This window comes from Microcebus murinus, chromosome 10 (genome assembly GCF_040939455.1).
Source record: "Microcebus murinus isolate Inina chromosome 10, M.murinus_Inina_mat1.0, whole genome shotgun sequence".
Taxonomy (NCBI): Eukaryota; Metazoa; Chordata; class Mammalia; order Primates; family Cheirogaleidae; genus Microcebus; species Microcebus murinus.
The window spans coordinates 68,955,983-68,963,613 of NC_134113.1; the positions used below are offsets into that span (position 1 = coordinate 68,955,983).

Below are 7,631 nucleotides of genomic sequence, written 5' to 3' on the forward strand. Positions count from 1 at the left end.
TACTCAACACAGTATCATTCATTAGAGTGAAAATTCAGAAACAAATTAGAGAGATGTAATCCACATAATGCAATACTATGGAGACAGTCACATTTTCCTATGACAAGTGTGTGCTATAGTAGCATGCACAAATGGGCAGAATATTAGGAATAAAATGTAGGGCAAAATATATATTACATATAGTATAACTGCAACTCTTATTAAAAAGTGCATAGAATAAGTTGTAAATCAACTTGTTTGCCTCCATTGGTTTCCATTATAACATTGGCAATGTATTTTTCATGACATTAGGTTTTTTTTTTTTTTTTTTTTTTTTTGAGACAGAGTCTCACTTTGTTGCCCGGGCTAGAGTGAGTGCCGTGGCGTCAGCCTAGCTCACAGCAACCTCAAACTCCTGGGCTCGAGTGATCCTTCTGCCTCAGCCTCCCGGGTAGCTGGGACTACAGGCATGTGCCACCATGCCCGGCTAATTTTTTATATATATATATCAGTTGGCCAATTAATTTCTTTCTATTTATAGTAGAGACGGGGTCTCGCTCAGGCTGGTTTTGAACTCCTGACCTTGAGCAATCCGCCCGCCTCGGCCTCCCAAGAGCTAGGATTACAGGCGTGAGCCACAGCGCCCGGCCATGACATTAGGTTTTATCTTTTCTCCTAATTCATCTTTGTTTTGAAAATGTGTAGAAATTTCCTTAGTATGAATTTTACTTATTGTATTCTTCATATATTAAGCTATTTAATAATCTAGCTTGAATCATTAATAAGAAACTTTCCCCCATTTTCTAATAGCCCAAGTAGCTTTGTCTGAATTTAGGTAGTCATCATTGAATGAGACTTATGAGACCATTTTGTTTTATTGCTTTTTGTAATGGTAAGGTCAAATTTCTCTTTGCATTTAGAAGGTGAAGTAACATCCTTCAAAAAACTACATGCAATAAACATCTGGGTGCATGGGTTTTTTGGCATGTATGTAGTGTTGAAACTTTAATAAAGTAATTACAAAAGAAACTTTTGCAAACAATATGTTCTTCTGTAGATTTAATGAAGCATCAATTATTAATTTCAAGTTTATCATATAATTCTCATGTATACGGACAAAATAATGCTAAGGGACTAAAAGAGAAAAAGATGGGGTCTGCACTCAAATGTTTATAGCAGCACAATATACAATTGCAAAGATGTGGGAACAATCCAAGTGTCCATCAATATATGAGTGGATTAAGAAAATGTGGTATATGTATACCATAGAGTACTACTCAGCCATAAAAAAGTGGTGAACTACCTCTTGTATTAACCTGGATGGAGCTAGAGCCCATTCTTCTAAGTGAATTATTATAAGAATGAAAAAACAAACACCGCATGTACCCACCATTAAATTGGTACTAAGCAATCATCACTTATGCGCATATATAGTAATAATATTCATCAGGTATTGCGCAGGTGGGAGGTGGAAGGAGAGGATGGGAAAATCCACACTTAATGGGTGTAGTGCACTGTCTGGGGGATGGGCACACTTGTAGCTCTGACTTGGGTGGTGCAAAGGCAATTTATGTAACCAAAGTGTTTGTACCCCTGTAATAATCTGGGGAAAAAAAGGTGGGATCCAAACATTGCTCTCCTTCTATTCCTAAAAATATATATTTTGCTTTCTCTCAAATAGTGGGAAATTATCAAATTATATATGTTCTGCCAGAATAAAGTAAATTTAGTAAGACAAAAATTTCAAATAAACCAATTGAAGTAGAAAATTAAATCATTTTCTTATAGCTAACACGAGCATAAAACCATATAAAATAGTTTTCATATGTTTTAATTTACAAATGAAAAAACTGAGATTCAGTGAGGGCCTTCCGTGTTTTTTGTATTTGTTTTTTCTTTCTTTCTTTCTTTCTCTCTCTCTCTCTTTTTTTTTTTTTTTTTTTTTTTTTTTTTGCTTTTTGCCACATAGGTAAAAACAGGACAGCTGGGACAGGATGACACATGACACATATTCTTATTTCCCAAGTCTATTCTTTTTCTCCTACACCATACGGGAGGGAGGCTGAGGGATTAGGGAAGCATTGCCTTGGTTGATTTCTCATTATTATTCTAGATGGGCAGGTCTATTGCTCCCAGTTCCTTCCCCTCATATAGAAAAAGTAGTGTAAAAATGAAACTTTGTGGTCTTAGGAATGACTTTAACTTCTCTTGACCTCTCCTTTTACATCTGTATGATGGGGATAATAACAACAATATTGTCATGAGAATTAAAAGAGTTAGTACATATAAAGTGTTCAGAATGGTGCCTGGCACATAGTAAGTGCTCACTAAATGTTAGCTATCATTATTTTTATTCCTCCTCCTAAACACATCCCCAAAGGGCACTAGTTAATAAATTAGAACGCTTATCGTAAATTTCCTTCCTTCCCCTGGTAATGAACAGCTTTTTCTTCCTAATCAGCCACAGTCACATTGGAAGGATATAGACTTCTTTGTATCGCTATGAGGTTATATGGAGTATAGCCAAATATTCCATCTGAAGGATGGGTACTACTTCCTGGAAGGAGGTAAAGGATTTCTAGCACCTAATTCCTATTCAGAATATGTGGGAAAAATACACATGACACTATGGTAAGCCTAATCAGTTTTATAAAAGAAAAGCTTCAGACCAGTAGGAAGTAAAGTGCTCTAAGCCAGCGTTCAGTGCAAACCCCACAAAGTACTGGACTAGGAGCACAGCAAGAAATCCATCACGACTCACACCACCAGCAACACCTGTGTGAGAACAGCCAGACCTCCCTGGGATCTGCCTATTCAAGTGGGGTCCCTATTTGTGAGAGAACTATGCCCCCTGCCCCAGTAACAGGTGATAACATTCCACCAGAATAAGATGCCTTTATTTTGGGAAACATGCATTAAGTGCTTGTTATTTTAAAACGCTTATGGGCTGGAATGATAAATAAGTTAAATAAACTAGGTTTGATGGTATGAAAATACGGGGTAGAGGCAAAGGAGAAAGAATATGTTTTCAGGTGAGATTTGAAAAGGGCTGGAAAGTTAATGAGGTGGAGAGATATAGTCAAGCTGTTCCAGATGGCAGGAACTGACAGGGGAGGCCGGAGAGGGTTAGCAGAAGGGTGAGGATGGGGGAGGGGAGGAGTGAGATGCAGCAGAGACCGCGTGCTCAACCCAGATGACAATCAATTCTAAGGCACGTCATGGAGTGGATCGGGAGCTTTTAGTGGAGAATGCTGAAGGGGCCAGGAGACTGGACACAGGCAGATGGGAAAGCACAGAAAGACCTGAACAGGAAATGTGCATTTATCAGAAAAGGCACAATCATGTTCAGAACAATGACACTGAACTCAAGGATTGATACAGAATTCCTCAGATTAAAAGATTTCGCAGATGAGCAGATACAAGAAATATTTTCCTCTCCCATTAAGACAAAAAATTTAACTGTATCCCGACCTTTGATTGAGATCACACATAGAAAATGAGGTTCTGAAGAGAAGAATTTTTAAACGTTGGATGAATGTCAAAGGATCTCAGCATTTTAAAGGGACTTAGAGGTCACTTGAATAATCCTTTGAAAGTTTATCAGATAAAGTGTGAGACTGCTGTTGTTGGACAGAATTAAGAATAAGATTGCTGGCTGTCTAAGATGATGGAGTTTCTGTTCTCTCCAGAGACAAGTCCCAGATTCACGTCTGACCTTCCCTTTCCAAGCAGACTGATTTCATGATTGGGCAAGGTGTAAGGAGCAAAGGCTGAAAGGAAGAAAATGTGAAATCACAGTTCAGCCTTTTAATCGCGTTCAGTGCCAGTGGATAAAGCGAAACCCACACCTGCCCAGGCAGCAGAAAAAAAGAAAGGATAATGAGGTTGGGAGGAGAAACCAGGAAGGAGAAAGAGAGGGAGGGAGAAAGAAATAGACTGCACAGCAGGGGCCAGCCAGGAATGTCTCACTCAGACACCCCGCTGGGATGGAGGTCAGCAGGGCTGCAGGTAGTGGGTTAACAGGAAAGGTGCCAGGGTAGTTAATCCTATGCCAGGCCACACATGTGTTTGGGAAGAGAGAGGAAGTGAAGGCAAGTAGAAAATAAAATGACACTTAGGCCAGCTAAAATGAAAAATTTTGGACTATCCAGTGAAGGCAGAGATTTTGGACATGCGTTCTGAGCCCCTAAGGAGAAGACAGGGAGATAGGGCGAATGGTGACCACAAATAAAAGGTGACCAGAACCATTTTCCCTGCGAAATTTCAGTAAATATTAATTGGGTGATGTTGACTTTGGTAGACAGAGTAAAGCTGGGAAAGGAAATGCCATTGCCAGTGGGGCATGAAAGTTCTGATCTCTGGACTAGAAACGGCGGCACCTGTGTAAGAAGCAGAGTCACACCAGTTATGGCAACAGAAAATGATTCTTTGTCTATGAGGCCAACCGGTCTCAAGGAAGAGTAATGACACTAGCACGGCAAGAGAGAAAGAGCAAAGCCTGCAGGAGCCACGAAAATGCATTCCCTTCTCTGAGAACATATTCCCTTCTCCTGAGGTGCTATAGCCCCTAGCCGAGAACGCAGGGCTCTCCTAGGTAAACAGCTGTGAAAGTAGGCGCCAAGAGGCCTAGCTTTACTCGCTCACAAAACTCCTTTTGTCAGATGTGGCTAGAAAGCTGAGAAATGTTATTTTTGGATCTGGCTCCAAGGCTAGGTAATCAGTAGACAGTCTCACTGGAGAAGGGAGGAAGAGCAGTGCAGACAGCGTCTCTTCCCTGCCTTTCAACATTGCATGGAAAGGGACACTTCCCACAGTGCTTGGTCTTTGAGAGCACCAGAGCTCCTCTCATAATGACAAGGCTGGCCTTTTGGTTATTTTCTTGTTCTTGTTCTTCATTGGCAGGCATCTGATAAAGCAAAATGATTGAAACAGTTGCTTGAAGCCTTAGTAAGAAACGGACTTAATTTCCAAGTTAGAGAAGTGCTACGTTCACCTGCAATATGTTCTGCCATAATACAGTGGGTCAAATGTCTACATGGGGCAACCTAAGGACGTGTCTAGAAAATACACATTTTATGGATTTTTAAAGATTTCATCTCAAATAAAGAAAATAATATTTGTTGTTCAATAATATATTGATTAAAAATGTTTCACACACCTATTCCTGTTCACACACCTATAAATTGTCCCAGCCCAGAATTCTAGTGTAAAAATGTCAGTGCCTGGTGTATAGTAGATAATTAATATTTGTTAAATGTACATTAGATAGATATATAAGGAATAAAAAAAAGTAAAATACCAAGAATGTGGGTTGTGGGTGTAGGTAGAAAATAGTTTCCCTTTCATTGCATCCTTTCATCCTTAAGAGAATTAAAAACATATCGTAACTACCATACTGCTTTTTCTTGTGGGTGACATCAACCTCAAATAGCAAGGTAGTTTCAGAGACAGGAAGCAAACTGTTCCCCACCCCCCCACCGAAGAAGATCTGCATAAGGTTTTAGCCTCAAGGGCTCTAATAAAGCTCTTGAAGCATTTCCTAAGAGTTCACAGAAAAATCAAATGTCTTACTACTTCCAACTAGAAAAATCCAATCATTTGTAACAGATAGCTTCTAAGAGCCTACTATGTAGTTTCTAAGGGCAGGGCACTGTGCTGAAAGAGTATCAGGTGCAGCCCTCAATGAGTATAAAGAAATATGTGTGTTTGGGGGTGAGGGTGGGGTGTGGGAGTTGTATGGGTAGTAGAGAGAGTGGGACAGGAAGAAGAGAAACTTCAAGCACGTGCATATCCACCATACCCTTAAATACCAGTAAAGGACATTTAATGTAATTGCTATGCTTCTTGGTTTTATCATTACAACTTAAGAAAATACCACCACAGGTAGGGTGGAGTGCTGGAGCTCACTGAATCCACTTTGGAACAACAGGTGGCACTGCTGGAACTGGCACCTCGTTTGACGGCACTGAAGTGGATGGCAAGGCAAGGCATTGTGTTCCTAAGGCACATTCTTGCAAACATCTGAACTAAGGCACATTCTTACAAATGTCTGAACGTCCAGTTAATGCACAAAGAAGAGCCCAATTATGGCAAATTGATTTTATTTGAGATTTTATTTTACCCATCAATTGGCAGTCTTAAGCTAAATACCAAATGGAAAGAACAGATATAAAGATTTTGAGGAAAAATGTGATTTAGCAACTACGAAGAAAGTATCAATACTTTCCTCAATTATCTAGATTTCTAGCAAGTATCTTAGTAAATATTTAAATCTCCTTTCAGGCAGGAGATCAATACTTCCATAAGACTCAGAAAACTGAAAAAAGTAAACATATTTGTAAGAACTAAAAATGATGTGGGTTCACTCTATTCCTAGTATCTAGCACTTATAGAAGAATTTCTGATACATAGGAATAGAAAATTGTTTAGTGATTGTTTAAAGATTATAATGTAAGAAGAGCATCAGCTTCTCAACACTAAGATAAGCAAATGCTAAAATCAGCTAAGAACTTTTTAGAATAAAGGACCTGTCTTTAAAAGACTTAGCCAAAGCCATAAGATAAGGGATAGTCTCTTAATAGTGATTTATAAACAGAAATTATACTTTTGTACCAATTGTACAGGATAAAGTCAAAAGAGAATTTACAGCCCCATGTTAACAGCCTAATTTAAAATGGATAATCTTTCCTATATTTCCCCCAAAGTACCTTTTAAAGGACTCACTCTGTATCCAAACAACTTGCAAATGCATTCAGTAAGTTGGTCTATAGTATTTATTCCTTTTCCTGTTATTGACTCAAGATCTATTTCTCACTATTTGCTCTGTGCTCATTCTTCTGCCAAATAAAATATTAATTGCATTTTTAGCTGCACTGCTGGTGATCAAAGAACTCTGATATGTCAAGCTAAAATGATAGAAATAGCATCCATTAACATATTTATAGGTTCAGAGCTTCTAGAACATAATTATACCCATTAATTACTTGACAGTATTCTATATTACAGGCTGAAAAAGGCATTTGCAGCTACAATAGTTTTACTCTGAGTGAAGTTTTTTTTTTTGTAATAATAAATTTCCCCAAAAGATTCTATCTAAAGGAAATAAGGCAAGAGGGCTCACATATCTGTATGGACACAAGGCAGGATTTTTAAAGCAGCCATTCACTAACTTTGCAATAGCATGCACACAAAGTAAATGAGATAGCACAGCTAGAGTGATTTCAAAGAAAAGCTTAATTTAAATATTACAGAGAGATTTAATTAATATTTTAGAGTTCTAAGAGAGACAATCTCAAGCCAGTGATTCTTGACGATAAGATACAGAGCACTGATTTTTACTTCCAAATAAACTTCAAATATCATACAGGACCAAAAGCATTTCGAATTACCTACTTTTTTGAACGTGCAATTCTAACATAAAAAAAAATTCAAGCTGGCCGGGCGCTGTGGCTCACGCCTGTAATCCTAGCTCTTGGGAGGCCGAGGCGGGAGGATTGCTCAAGGTCAGGAGTTCAAAACCAGCCTGAGCGAGACCCCGTCTCTACTATAAATAGAAAGAAATTAATTGGCCAACTGATATATATATATATAAAAAATTAGCCGGGCATGGTGGCGCATGCTTGTAGTCCCAGCTACCCGGGAGGCTGAGGCAG

At 38.8% G+C, this 7,631-nt stretch overlaps 1 protein-coding gene and 1 long non-coding RNA gene across 10 annotated transcripts in view; one reads left to right on the forward strand and one right to left on the reverse strand.

Moving 5' to 3' along the window:
• GRIP1 (glutamate receptor interacting protein 1) overlaps positions 1–7,631 on the reverse strand; it is a 617,604-nt gene that overhangs the window by 244,541 nt on the left and 365,432 nt on the right. The gene's annotated exons all lie outside the window — the stretch shown is intronic.
• The window catches only part of LOC142873403 (uncharacterized), a 75,421-nt gene that overhangs the window by 10,713 nt on the left and 57,077 nt on the right, over positions 1–7,631 (forward strand). The window lies entirely within an intron of this gene.